The 16,011-nt window shown below is 34.0% G+C and overlaps 1 pseudogene; it reads right to left on the minus strand.

Annotated features, from left to right (window-relative positions):
- The window catches only part of LOC149572053 (clathrin heavy chain 2-like), a 63,162-nt pseudogene extending 48,626 nt beyond the window's left edge, over nt 1-14,536 (minus strand).
- Between the last annotated feature and the right edge of the window lie 1,475 nt (nt 14,537-16,011).

Consider the following 16,011-nt stretch of genomic DNA (forward strand, 5'->3'; position numbering starts at 1 on the left):
TTTCCATGAATCTAAAATACATTTTGGTAGTAGTTTAACTTTGAAAAACACTTAGTGAAGGATCAACTTCTATTTTTGACACTTCTAGACACTTCCACATCAACTGAAGGCTTTCTTTTTTTTTTCTTGCATAAATTCTTTGTTCATGACATGTAAAGGTTCATGCATCCAATTAATAAATATAAAATGGATGGAGTCCTACTAAGCACTAGTTAGATGGTTAGTTTGTATATAATTAGTTTGTTTTATTGATTTAAAAGCATATTATTGCATGAAGATATCTCTCACTTTCAACACAAATTAAGGAGATGATTTCTTATAAGTACAACATTGTAATATGTAATCAGAGCCATTGTTATTTTGCAATAATATATGCTTTTGGTGCTTGCATTTGTAGTGTAGTGATTCTTGCCTAAATGTGTCATTGTTTTGTGAATTTATGTTCATGGAGTTTTGATTGAGCCAAAATTTTATTGCTTTGTTTCTGGTTGTTCAATCTTTTAATTCCAATGTTTGCTATGGTTTGACGAATTTTGTTGATGTATCTAGCTCGAGAGGAAATCATCAAATTGTTCCTATATAACTCTTTGTCTCACATGAGAGCATATTCTGTGGCCTTGCAATTTGACAAAAAGTGAAATATCACATGATTATTAAGTTTCCCATTGACGATTGCATTAGTGGAATCAAGCAAGCACTACTCCTATTTTCATTGGTTACCTACTGACTTTTTTGAAAGATTAACTCATAGATGTGTTGTTTCCATAGCTTATGTCGATTAGGATTTTACCTTCACATTATTTTCTTTAAAGTAATTGTTATTTTCTTTACTAACCACTTTTTAAATTAGGAATTTATATTAGTTGCATTGTTAGATTGCATGCATTGGAAAACATAAAAAATACAAAAAACATAGTTCTTTCTTGCATGTTTTATTTTGAAGCAGCAAACAGATTCTACATCTCATCCAAAATCAAACAAACTATAAAAAGCCTCCTCATGAAAAATTTTCTTTTTCTTCAACTTAGAAGATTCTAGTAGGTTGCAAAATTGCTCAGAATCGTGGAGTTGATCCCCAAGATTAACTTTTCAAGAGAGGAGTTTGAAAGGGTTCTTGTCGTTAAGCATCGTGCAAAATGATAGCTTAATAGAAGTGGCACTAGAAGGAGGGCTTGATTTTGATTTTCAAAATAGAAGAAAAATCTACCAAAGTTTTTAAATTATGTACTTTTTGCAAGTTTAAAAAAAAAATTGAGTTTTTTGAGAAATTCAGGTGCACTAGTGAGCTGATGCACTGCTGCACTAAATTCTATGGTGCACCTTATTTTGTGGGAAAGTGTGTTTCTGTAGAGACGCACTTTTTCTAGAGTTTATAAAAAGTGGATGGTTTTGATCCAAAATCTCTATTTCAGTGGGCTTTAAGATCTTCACCAAATCACACGAGTTTCTTGAGCTTACCCATTTTTGCAAACCACACAGTGATAAAGGAATACCTCGAATTCAACCACTTCCATTTGACCTTTCATCATCTTCTTCTACTTGCCTTCCACTTAAACCACCTAGTGGACCATCAAATATTCTAATAGTTCCACCTCCACAACAGCCACCTTTAGGTCTACCAAATCCCCCAATGGCCTTTTTAACAAACATTGTAGATTCACTAATGAACTTGAGATGTGCACTCCATGACCTTCCCAAGAATCCTAAGAAGTTTTTCCCAAGGTTCATTTATGGAGAAACACAAACTACCAAAGATCACATCAAAGTATTCAAAGAAATTTGCAACCAAAAATAGATTGCTAATGAGGATGTGGTTCTTTGTTTATTCCCTTACTATTTGGGGGAAATTGCCTTTAATTGCTAATTTGCCACCTGGATGTATTGGAGATTGGGATACTTTCAAAAAATCATTCCTAGAACTATTCAAAACTTTTATCAACCCAGCCATGATACATCAACAATTCATATCAATCAAAAGGGACACAACTAAGATAGTTTCTTGCTTCAACCATTGCTTTCACATGGCATATCGCAAGCTAGAAGTGCCATACACTATACCAATTGAAGATGCTACTCAGATTTATCTGAATGCTATGGACCATCTTACTACTATTTTTCTGAGAAGACTTCCAACAAAAAATATTAACACATTGGATAAAGTTTTCGTAGAAGTGATTACCTTCACTAAGCAAGCTAATCCTAATGGAGGATGATTAATGCTTCCAGCTTAAGTGATCACAACCATGCCAACATACCCTATTGGAATACCCATGATGCCTCATCAATTTATACCTATGAATCTAGTTCCATTAGAATAGGCACCTACTCTGCAAAAGCTATGAACCTCCAAAAGCTACCTTCTTTGAGTAAAAGGAAATAGTGCTCGTTGAAGAAGATAATAGCTTTGTTTTAGAATTTGGTCAAATGAAAAAGACTATGTCACAAATGAACAATGACCTGACTTGTCTAGTGTTGTCACAGGGACAAAATAATTTTTTTTGAAGTAACAACATTGGTCTTAACAACAATAATTATGGTCAAAATTATAGCAAGAACTTTAGTGAGAACAACAACAATGGGAACAAAAATACATGAAATAATAATGGAGGAAACAACTTTAATCAACCTAATCACAATAATGGCTTCTAATGATAGAACCAAAAGTGGAATACCCATTTGAATAATGGAAGCATTCCTGTAGACAATAACAACAATAATTTTCAGTACATAGATATCAATCAATATGATGATGGTCAAAATACATCTAACAATGATGGTTCATATTATGATGGAAAGCAATAAATGACTCAAAATTCATAGGTAAACAACAATGTTCCCCTTGTGCAATTTAATGCTATATTATTAGAATCCTATGATTCTACACAAAGTACACAGGTAGAACAACCAGTCAACAAAGAATTCTTGTTCCCATTTAGCCAAGAACCTAATCTTCAGCATGAAGAGATGTTTTCCTTTCACAATGACAATTAGACTACGTACAACTTGAGAAGCATAAAGGAACCTCTAACAGATGGAATTCCCCCAACACTACATACAACTCCTCCTAATCTGAGAGCAAGTAATAATCTAGCACCAATTATGCCACCATACAGAGGACAACAAAATCAAAACCAAGCAAATGTGCCAACAATATTAAAAAATACTACTTTGTCTACTTAAAAGTATAGTGTGGTAGAGGACATGAAATGAACTAAGGCCAATATTTCCATGTTTGACATGTTGTAAAATTATCCACAACAACAAGAACCGCTCATGAAGAATCTGGATCATATGAAGACTCTCCATAATATGAACACTATCCCTCAAAAGACAGTATCTCAATAGGTTTAAAGACAATGTGGAGGTGCCCCCATTTTTGCTCAGCATTAGAATATATGTGAAGAATCTTCACAATTGCTTGATTGATTCAAGAGCCTCATGTAATTTCATGCCACTATCAATAGTGCAAAGGTTAGGGATTAGTTCTCAACCTTCCAATCAGATAGTGATATAGTTGAACAAAATGGAAGTGAAAGTCATTGACATATTGAAAGATGTTCAAATACAATTGACAGTCGATCCCCAAATTCAAGATGTCATTGATATACATGTGGTTGATATTCTAGAGACATAAGGGTTACTCCTAAGTAGAGAATGGATGAAATTCCTAAGAGGATGGTTTTCTATGGCTTTCACTCAATTATGGTTACCATGGAAGGGATTGAACAATCCAATCAAGATAGATGTAGAACCCAAATTTAAAAAAATGATTACAAAATACAATGCTCCAAATGAGGTGGCATTCCTATAAGCAGATTTGGGATCCTACAATGTGATGGTGTTTGATACGATTCCCACCAACATATCAAGTGATCCAGATAAAGAACTCAAGATATCGATCCCAACGAATGAGATCGTAACACAATTCATAGATATTATGGTGGCTAATTTACAATTCTTGGGACAAGAAGCTAACCCTTATATCCTACTTCTTCCAAGATTTTTCTTATTGCATAAAGTTAGTCACTCTAAATTTGAATGCTCATCATGTCAAGAAGTAGTCACAAAGGTGTTAATACACATCATGTAAGACAAGGATAATAAAATTCCAAAAAATGGACCCGTGGAAAGTCAAAGTCATATAAACTCATATGGATCTATGGAAAAGATTGAAGAGGAAATTGAAGATCTAAACTTATCATATAGTGATACCTCTTTAGATGGTGGAGGTTTATCTTCTCCTCCCCTTGGAATAATCAAAGTTCAAAGGAGGAAATGGTACATGGGAGGTCAAGGGTGGACTTCCGTAGTCATTCATCCTAAACCTAATTTTGATGAAATCAAATAACTAATAGGGGAAATTCAAGAAAAACAAGAAAACCATAGACTCCCTCTATCAAGAAGTTATAAAGGAGAATTGTCAAGTCCACCTGACAAGAAGTTGCAATGGGTCCCCAAGAAATATTCATTCCAAGCTCAAGTAAAAGAGAAACTAAGGATGAACAAGCACAAAGTTAAAAAACCCCAAGGAAGATCCAATTTGGACACTGTACTTCAATGGTTCCAAATGTAAATTAGGGGCCAGCACAGGTATTGAATTGGTCAACCCAGAAAACAAGTCTTTCTACATAGCATATCGATTGTAGTTTATCTGTACTAACAATGTTGTAGAATATGAAGTATTGATCCAAGGACTTCTCTTTACACTAGAGAAAGGAATTACAAGTCTCATAATCGAGGGAGACTCTTAGTTGGTCATATGACAAGTGAAATCACTATACTCTTGCAATGATAAAAGGTTACTTTCTTACAAGAAAAGAGTATGGGATTTAATGGATGATTTCAAAGCTATAAACATAAGGTCCATTCCAAGGAGAAAAAACATGGTAGTAGATTCTCTTGCTATTTCAGCAAGTGCATTACAACTAGTCAAATCAATGAACTTGAAAAGGCTTTTAGTAGAGTTGGTTGCTACTCCATCTATTCTAGACAATATTAAAAAATTTCAAGTCTTTCAAGATGATCAACACATACTTGAGTTTATCATGTGCAATGGCCACTTTAAAGGGAAAGAAATTGATGACACTCTAGATGACAAACCTAAGGATAATGAACTCAAAGAAAAAGATGGTATCCTAAACTTGAAAACCAACACTACTCCTAAGGGAATGGTTGAGTTAGAGTACATATTTGATCATGAAGAATCAATGCTTAATTAAAGAATGACCCAAGAAAAGGGGATCGAGGAGTGTAATGCATACAACTTAGGGACTGGTGAAGATCTAAGAATGGTTCATATAGGGAAAGCATGCAATGCACAAGAAAGGGAAGATATGCTCAAAATACTTACTGAGTATAAAGATGCTATTACTTGGAGCTACAAAGAGCTAAATATGTATGACCCTGAGATTATAACCCATGATATCCCCTTGAAACTAGATGCCAAGCCTTTTTGATAGAGACAAACACTTGTTAATCCTATCATTGAACATTTGATTATAATGCAAGAACTTAAGAAGTTACTGGATGCTAAGATCATCTTCCCCATTCATCATTCCACATGGATGGCCAATTCTGTTCTTGTATGGAAGAAGACTAGAGAGATTCATCTTTGTGTTGATTTTTGTAACTTGAACCTGGCATCTCAAAAGGACAATTTTCCTTTACCCTCACTAGATGAGGTTCTACAAATTGTGAATGGTTGAAAGATGACATCTTTCTTAGATGGATATTCATGATATGATCAACTGATGGTCGATGAAGAAGATCGACTAAAGATGGCTTTTACAACTAAATGGGGAACTTTTTCCTATAGAAGAATTCCTTTTGGACTAATTAATGTAGGTGCGACATTTCAGTGAGCCATGGATGAAGCTTTTAATTATCTACATGGATGACTTGACTATCTTTTCAAAGGATCAAAGCACTCACATTTCTTATTTAAGGTGGGTATTCAATAGATGTTTTAAATATGGCATATCCCTCAATCCCAAGAAATGTTCATTCAGAGTCACTAAAGGAAAGCTCCTAGATCATATCTTTTTTGAAGCCAGGATCTCCATTGATCCTAATAGAGTTGAGGCCATTCTAAAGTTATCACCTCCCCACGACTAGAAGGAACTCAAGTCTCTCTTCAGGAAGATAATTTTTTTACAAAAATTCATAAGTAGATCTGTAGAAATAGTTTGTCTCGTCAATGATTTACTCAAAAAGGGAGCTAAGACAGAATGGGTTCTAGAAATTAAAAAATCAATTAAGGATATCAAAGTGGCCATTTCCATGGCCCCAGTACTAGTAAGTCTTGACTATGAGGTACCTTTCAAGATATATTCTTTTTATTCAAAGAATTTGTGCATTGGAATCCTAACACAAATGAAGGAAAAGGAAGATGAAAGACCTATTACTTTTATGAGTTGTCTCCTAAGAAATGCCAAGTTGAACTATTCCAAGCTCGACAAACAATCTTTTTCTTTGATAAAGGTAGTAAAGAAATTCTATCATTACATACTAAGAAGTAAGGTGTATGTGATCATACCTGATCCAACAGTAAAAACATTATTGATGAAAAATGAATTTGATGAAAGACAAGGAAAATGGATGGCAATACTTCAAGAATTTGATTTAGAAATTCAACCCATGTGGTTGGTCAAAGGTCAAGGATTATAAAAAGTGATAGCTAATAACCAAGTTGAGGATGAAAAGGAATTCATGTTCGACACTGAAATTAATGTGAACAACCTGAAGAAAATGATAGTATCTCAAGTTGATATTGGCCAAGGTGTAGTAATAGATGTTTGGTATCAGGATATTTTTGACTACCTTTTGCAAAACCAATGCCCTAGTTGGATGAATAGTTCACAATGTAGGGGACTCAAAATGAAATGTGATTCCTACATGCTACATGATAAAAAGTTGTACAAAAGGAACTACAAAGGAATCTATCTGAAGTGCTTAGGACGTGAGGAAGTAAAGGAAGTTTTGGAACAATTCCATGAAAAGTATGGTACCAAACATGGTTTGGTAGAAGCAACTACTCATATGATTTTAAGATTAGGTAATTTTTGGCCCACAATATTCAAAGACACTTTTGAGCATGTATTTTCCTATCATATTTTTCAAACTAGTGCCAATAGAGAAAGACACCCAGTAATTCCATTACAACCAGTGTACAAGGTGCACCCCTTCACAAAGTCGGGGTTGGATTTCATAGGTCCTGTCAATCCACCATTGTCAACTAGACACACTTTTATTCTCATAGCCATGATTATTGTATGCGATGAAAAAAAGTAGAAACTTTTAGAAATTGCACTACTAATGTAGTAAAAGACTTCTTGGAGGAACACATTGTTACTAGATTCAGAATGCCATTTTCCTTGTGTGTGATAAGGGGATTGCTTTTGCATCAGTATTCTTGACCCAATGGGAATTTTAAAATCAGGATATCATCAAGTTCTCTTCTAATTATTACCCATAAGGGAATAGGGTAGCTAAATCTACAAATAAGAACTTGATCATAGTAATGAGATGGTTATTGAAGGAGAATCCTAAAGATTGGCATACATAGCTCAAATATGCTTTATGGACAGACTGAGTGAGGGCTAAGAATGCTTTGGGGATTTATCTATATTTTTTTGTCTATGGACGAGAGCCAATGTTCCCAGTTAACCTCAAGATTCCAATTTTGAAATTCTTAAGTGGATACACTGAAGATGCTGACTAAGTACAAATTAGTTTGATGAATCTTATAGAGATGGGCGAGAAACAAATGGCTTCATTGGAGCACATGGATAAGCACCAAGCTATTGTGAAGTGATGGTTTGACAAGAGGGCCATGATAAAATCCTTTAGAATTTCTAACCTTGTTCTACTTTGGTATAAGGCGAAAGAAAAGTTGGGGAGCCACACTAAGTCTCAATGCTTGTGGGTTGGTCCTTATTAGGTTGCAAAGATTCTCAGAGAAAATAATTTTAGGCTCAGTTCTTTATAGGGGGAATTAGTTTAGTTGCCAATAAATAGGAAATTTATAAAACATTAATTTGAAGCCTAGAAGACCCCCCCACCCACACCCCCCCCCCCCCCCCCCCCAAAAAAAAAAAAAAAAAAAAAAAAAAATTAGTTAGCTTTTATTTCTACAAATGTGTTTGCTTTCAGTTGTGTGTTTTCTTTCAACATTGTGTCAGTCCAGGGGGGAAGGTGCACTTGAGATTTTATATCGAGATACCTTACTAACTACACTTTTGGTTTTGATTTTAAGAAGAGGTATTTCTTTGTCAAAACATTTGGATGATTGTGTCTTATACCAACTAAGGGAAAGATGTTACTTGTAGTAATAGGGGGACTTTTAGTCTTGAGTTCAGGATTCTAGATCGACAAATTTCTCAACACTTTGTAAATTTAAAGATCAATCATCTCAAGTGTTGTCAAACCAAGGTTGAAAGCAACAAGGGGTGGTCCAAACCCCAATTGGTTCAAACAAGAGGGGTCTTCTTGAAGCATTGCTAAGATCATTGTTTGGCATGAGAGTTTCTTAAAAAGTTTTAAAAGAGGAATGCAAGGGATGTTCACAAGAGGATAGAATCTAAGAAATGACACCAATGTCCTAGCTACACAGTCTAAGCATAGTCAAGATACAAAAGAAAATAAAAAATGAAAAAGAAAAGAAAACTAAAGAATGGTGTTAAGATCGAAGGATTCTAAAATATCTAAAAGGGGTAATATGACAAATAGATACAAAATGAGCTATCTAATATTAAAACATTAGTTCATCCAGGAATCAAATGGTGACATTATGAACTACATGGAGCAAATATTCAAAAGATTTTACAAGAAATTCAAATGAAAAGTGGAAACCTGCCAAGAGACCTCAGAACTGTTTCTCTCATCTGGTCAGACAAATGATCGATAAACAACTTTTGTGAATATTCTTAACAAATGAGCTGGATAGGGTGGAAGATTATTTTTGAGTTGTTAAAAGCTTTCAATAGATTCCATCCTGAGATGTAGAAGGAAATGAATACACTAAACACACACTAATCTTAGAGGTTTTGGATCCTAAAGTTTTGACTATGAAGTCATTCAAAATTTGCTTGGAATGTTCAAGATTTAGTTGGTGTGCAACACATGTTGAAAGAATGTTTGTTGATGAAGAAATGCCTTTATCATTTCTTCCTTTTGTCAGGGCCATTTTTTGTGGTCCCACAATGCATGCCCCATATCCTAAATGGAAATGGGGACCTCCTACTTTGTTTTTGTCTTTTTGGATTCCTAAGTCTAGAATTTGAGCCATTTGGAGAGGCTCTCCTCCTCCCTTAGTTTGCATTTGAGTATCCTCCAAGTAGTTCTATTTTTTTAATTTAGACATTTTTAGATTGGAGGCCCTTTTTTGTAGAAAAATGGGTGCACCAATGCACCTATTCAGGTGCACTAATGCACCAAAGTGAGGAAAAGTCTTGTTTTAAGTAGTTGTGTAGCTCCCCAAAGGGTCAAGGTTGATAAAATCCCAACCTCCCCACAAAACTCGCTAGCTACCTTCATTTGTCTTCTTTTCTTCACATCCTTCATCATGCCATCTTTACAAGTCTTTGACTGCACCTCATGTCATAGCTCTACACTATCCAAAGTACACTCTTCTAGCTCCTTTCGCTCTAACTTTCAAAACCCAAGTGTGAGGTGCATAGTAGCACACTTGATCCAGTGTGCTGCTCCACACTTCTCCTTTTTCAAAAAGTTAAAAATCTTTAAAAAAAAATAGTAAAAAATCCTTAAAAACATAAAAAAACAAGGGCTAGGTGCACACTAGTGCACCTAAACTAGTCTGCTAGTGCACACCCATATGTAAAGTTCAAAACAAAGAAGGCACAAACCATGACAAGGATGGTGCACATTAGCAAACCTTCCTGGGTGCACTGATTCACACCAATTCTCCAAATACATTTAAAACTTTAAAAGGAACTCAAAAAAGAGGGGTCTTGAAACATTAAGGTGTGCACTAGTGCACCTAATTTGGTGTCACTAATACATTAGGGGTCAATTTATGACATCAATTTGCAACGGAAAGCAAATGTAATATGTTTTTGGCTTCCTTTTTTTTTCAATTATAGCTCGATGATGTCGTAATTACAATGCTAACGAGATATAAGAAAAAAAAAAGGAAAATGTTGCTCATTTGTTGTACAACATGAACCAAGGGCAAGTTTGAGGCAATGTTGATGCTACCAGAAGCAATGTCGATGGATGGAGGCAAGGGTAATTTTCAGGTGAGGTGGCTTTGGTTTTGAGGTGAGGCCATTTTTAGACTACTTTGGTTTTGCTAGTGAAGGGGAGCAATGGAGCCGCTAAAGAAGCAAACAGAGTGGAAAGCCATGAAAGTCTATGAAACCCTTACGACATAAATATACTTCCTTTTGGTTTTGAATCACTCGATTCTATTGAATACTAGAAGAGAGAGTGGTGTGGAGAGCATGTAATCAAAGATGTGAATGAGATCAATCTTGAGCTAGATATTATTAGACTTGTACAAAATTATTTGCGGTAACACCTAAAACATCCTTCTATGAATTTATCATATATACTATCAACTTCCATTAGATTTGATGATTCTTTGCTTTTATACAAAAATGGATCATCTGATTATTTATCTTGAACAAGTTTCTTTGGCTTGCTATCACCTTCAGATAAAGTTAGAATAATTTTCTTTGTGGCCAATATATCATCCTTCACCATAATACTTTCATTATTAGCCTTCTCTAGCAAAAGACTAGAAGTTTCAAGTGAATCCTCATGACCATTTCCTTGTTCACCATCTAACTTGGAGTTCTCATCATTGAAAGCCAATACAACATCCTCATTTGGGGTCTTAATGACATGCATCACTTCATCACAATTTTTACCTTTTGTCGTGACAACATTCACATGAGAAACAACTGCCACATGCTTCTCTGTATTGTCCTGAATACTATCAGCCTTCATTTGTTTGATTTTTTCTTACATATCCCTACTATCTTGTTCATTAATAGTTTCAATTCCTTTTATTGGTTCTATTAGTGAAGCAACCACCAAGTGCTTCTCTATATTGTACTCAACACTTCCATCTTTCATTAGTTATATTCTTTCTTCCATTTTCCCAACATCCTATTCATTAGTTGTTTCAATTCCTTATAGTGGGACTTCCAATGGTACATTAGCCTTTAAACTCTCTATAGGATACACAATAGTGCAAGGATCAATATTAAAGTTTTTAGTATCCATAAGCTGTAAATGCTCTTGTTTTGGATCATAATTGTGAGCCCATGGCATGTCTGTCATTGAAAAAATCAGCAAAATAAATTTCAAAGATTTACATATTATCATTATCATTATCATTATCCATTCATCATGTCTAATGATACTTTTTATTCAATTGGAGGTGATCATCATCTTGTTTTAAATTTAATAGCTTTTGCATTTCACTTTCCTTATCTTTTGTCCACACTTCCCTTGTCACAAGTCATACAAAAGAATTTTCACTTTTATGAGGAAAGCTTCATTTATTATGATTTTCCTTGTACTATTGTCCTCTGACCAGTTAGTCAAGCACTATCTCAAACAATAGATTAATTCTAAGGTTGCTTCAAGTCTGTAAGAGAATTTGACATATTTTTTTAGTTGATTTAAATCCATGTCAAAAGCTTCACCACACAAATATTGACCAGAAAGAGAGAACAAAATATTTTGCTGAAAGACATTGATCGAACCTGATAAAGACAAATATATCACTTTGTGATAGGGTTTCAAGCACCAATACTAGGAAAATGACCACCAAAGAATAATATACAAATAAATTTAAATTTAAGTCTATGTAGCCAAGTTGAGAGCTTTGAGTAACCTCTTGCATAAAAAAATATGAAAACTGACCCATGATCAAAATATAAATTGCTTCTCTAGACAAGAATGCTATTTTATCCTTATTTATTTAACAAATCTAGAATGAGATAATAAAGCTATTCCTTTTCCTGGAAAAGCTTCAACTAGATGTGAAAACTGAAACGTGATCACAATATGGATTGCATTTCAGATAAGAATACTATTTTAAATTTTAAAAGTTATAAGGTATGAATTTTTTAACCAAAAAATAGAATATGTTAAGGCCTGTAGCTTGACAATTGCAACAGATCCTTGTTTATTTACCAAATCTAAAATGAAATATGTGGCTATTCCTTATTATTAGGAAAGGTTGCACTCGATCTGAAAACTAATCCTTGATCAGGATGTAGATTACTTGTAGATAACAATACTATTTTTTTTTTGAAATATTATTACATAAGGTATATAATTTAGCAACATTATAGGAGACAATCACCTTGCAATTTTGACAGCTGCTTGCTAAATTACCAAATCTAAAATAAAATAATGTGGCTATCCCTTATTCTTTAGAAGCTTGGATTGAGTTTACAAGAACCATTCAGCACATGCTATGAATATTGTTAATATATAGAGAAAAGATTTCCAAAATTTCCAAACTACATTGACTTGCATCTCCAGATGTTCAGTGTGTGCTTCTTTCTTCAGATGCTTTGAAACTTTGCTACTTACTTGCCATGTATCTAAGAGCTTCCTCAAATGCTCAGTGTTGTGCTTCCTTCTCTGTTCTACCTATACCTACTCCTACTTTTTCTCCACTAAACAAGACCTAAACTCAATAAGAATTGTTGTAACAAATATAAATAATGTCAGCACAAATTTAATCAATTTGCAGTATTGAACACATTATCTTTAAATTAAACTTAATATAACTTCCATGGGATTGTAATTAGAACCAATTCATTTATTATGCACTATTTTCCTTCTATAAAGGCCAGCAACCTAGAAAACTAACCTGCAAAGTAAATTGGAGCTCCATTGCCTTATTCAAAAGAGAATTAAATTCCACCTAAGAAATAGCTAATCAGAAATCTAGCAGCTAACAAGATACAAAGACAATCATGATACAAAGAAAATGATAGTGTGACAAATCCCAGCTGAATACCTTTGTTCCACGTTTCATTGCAATTTCTTGTAAAACTCCCAGAACATTTGAAAAATTGAGTATGTTACCTCCTCCTGGATTGCTATTAGTTGGCAATTTGTTCATGGAAGATTCCTCATCTTCTGATTAGCTCAATCAAAATAAGACCTTTAGTTTAAAAAATCAACCAGCATTTCCATATACAAGTTAGAACTAGAATTTGGATTATAATTGCATATACATTAACTTAAGCTTGTCAAATCTCTCTCTAAAAATAATAGATAATTTTTTCAAAACTCGCAATTCTACTGAATTTTTGCTTCACATTTCATCTGACATTTTTTCTATTTCTGACACCTAATTTATGTCAAGTTTGGCACCAATTGATTTTGTGTAGCTTTTTATGGTCAGTGCCTCGTGAAACACCAATTTGGGGGAGAGACCCCCTCTGCAGGAGTCCACAAGAGGATATTTCATTTATCTATTGTTCACCATGTTGTACAACCTTAACCCAATCCAAACTCAAACCAGAGATCTCTATTAAAGAGGGCATGCATATTCTTGCACTGCTTGATCAACACAGATACTTTTCTTCTTAAGAGTAGTTATGTTACCAAGCTCTCAAAAATATTAATTTAAAGGTTGAGCCAAGTTATTAGAGGATGTCAAAATTAGCGACATGCTTCACATCCAATATACATGCATGGATACACAGGAATAAAAATATAAATGTAAAGAATAAAGTTACTAAATAATAGCAATCAAAATGATAGTTATTAGAAGAAGAATTTTTCTATATTTGGGAAAATATTAAAATCTTTCCTAAAAAATAAATACCTAAATGGGAAAATGAATCTGGAACCATATGATTACTTTTTACTCTGTCATCTCCAAAAATTCCCTGCGAGAAAGGAAATTTTAATAAGAAAGCCCCTTACAAACAAATTCACTTTTAGATAAATTGCAAATACATACTAGTCAATACATGAATGTAGCAACAATTAAAATGCCCACCTCCTCAGAAAGTTTCCTTTTAGCCTCACCTAGACACCTATCAATTGTAGGAGAATTCTCCACACCATGATTGAAAGAAGGTTGTTGAATTTGTTTTTCTAAAGAAAGAGAATCAGACTAAACAGTTAGTCCTTGAGTTGGCCTTGTACGTTGCTTGGGACTCATCTCTTCTTCTGCTCGAAGCTAACCACCAGGCACTTGATTTGGAGGTACTGAAATTTGCAATGGTCTAATAGGTATAGGAGGATGAGATGAATTATGTTTCCCATTATCTTGGCCATGTTGCAATTGTATCAAAAGTTGCCTTCTTGTATTGGGATCCAGTTCTAATTTAGGAACTTCACCTTCTTCTCGAATTGGAGAACCTTGAATATTAGATTCTATACTATTAAGGGTTTGAGGTACAAACTGTTTAACTACTAGAATCCCATGGGAATATTCTTGAAAATGTTCGATTGGGGTATCTGTACGAGATGGTTGCATGGGAATAACAAATGGAGGTGCAATAGCAGGTTGTGTTTGATCAGGAAGGTGAGCCATCATATTAAAACCTTGATGGTTTGCCCCACTAGAGGTAATCTCTAATTGCAAAGGAGAATTAGATTCTTGCATATACAATAGTAGTAGTCAATGTAGTATAAGTCTTTCAATTTTTCCTATGATTTAACAGACATCATCACAAGATTATATAATAATAATAACTTATCCCTGATAGTCACAATGTATGGTTTAGAGAATTGGACTAAGAAAAAGCATCAATATAATGCCTAATTCACTAGATTATTAGGAATGTGATCTTTGCTATGCAGGATTAGAGTCTAGAGAGAACCACTTGTGAATTTTCAATTTAGCTGTCTATAGAATTGATTGTTCATATGGTTCCCTTAATATTGGAGAAACTATCCACTTTATTGCTCTCAGGAATAAAGAACATAATGCTGACATTACACATGAATACATTAACTAATATGCACTTTTAAGCATTATTTCAATACAAAATGCCACATTGATTTAGAACAAACCAAATTTCTCCATAAGGAAGAATATTATTGCTAGTGGAAATTAAGAGGTATTGTTGAAATTAATAGGCATTTGCATAATCCCAATAGAGACGAATGGTGAGGTTTAAGTTACTCCTAGCAACCTATTGTAAATGCTCACAAATAAAGTTGTACACATTCATTGGTTTCTTCTTCCTCCCAATTTATTGCAATCTCTTGGCTTTTTTTATGTGATTTTTTTGTACTCATTAATGCACCTGACCTTTAAAAAACTGTATCACACACTTGTTTTTTCTTGCAATGAACTTTGGCATTAGCAATGTTAAAGATTTTAGCTGTGATAGAAATCTTTATCTCTGATTTTTCTCTATGTATTGAAATTGAGATAATATCTATGGATTCTGTTTATAGTTGGATATTTGAGATAATATTATATGAAGTGACATGTGTCATACATTTGGAAATATGAAGAGACTTGTATTTGGAAATTGAAGAGAACATTGGTTGTGATATAAAGAGTCCCTCAATTATACATATGTGATTGCTTTGTGTGTTGAGATAATGTATCAATATGAAAGCATTGTACTTGAACATTTTTATATCAATAAAAGATATATTTTCCTAGTGTGGTTGGGTCTTTCCCTTCAAGCTGGAGTATTCTCCCAGAATAAATGTCTTGTGTCTTTTGTACATTTTTTGTGTTCTTTGTTGCTGTTTATCCTTACTTCTGGGAAAAACATTAACAATCAAGGGGAATGAGGCAATTTTTCCCAAGATTATTTGGGAATGGAGAGATTTATGGTCCAAGTGTGAATGGGTAATGAAGGTCTAATACAACACACAATGTCTGAATCAACATTGGAATTAATTAGTCTTACAAAATGGTTGATATTAATTTTCCATGTTGATTGTGTACTAGGTATACTTGGTTCTTGTATAAGTCTATAAAGATAATGCATAAGATAAAGCAACTTAAGATGTGTCAAGCAACTATTTTTTCAAGGGTCAATATGC

Source organism: Cupressus sempervirens, chromosome 2, assembly GCF_028749045.1.
Source record: "Cupressus sempervirens isolate cs-2001-9-10 chromosome 2, ASM2874904v1, whole genome shotgun sequence".
NCBI lineage: Eukaryota > Viridiplantae > Streptophyta > Pinopsida > Cupressales > Cupressaceae > Cupressus > Cupressus sempervirens.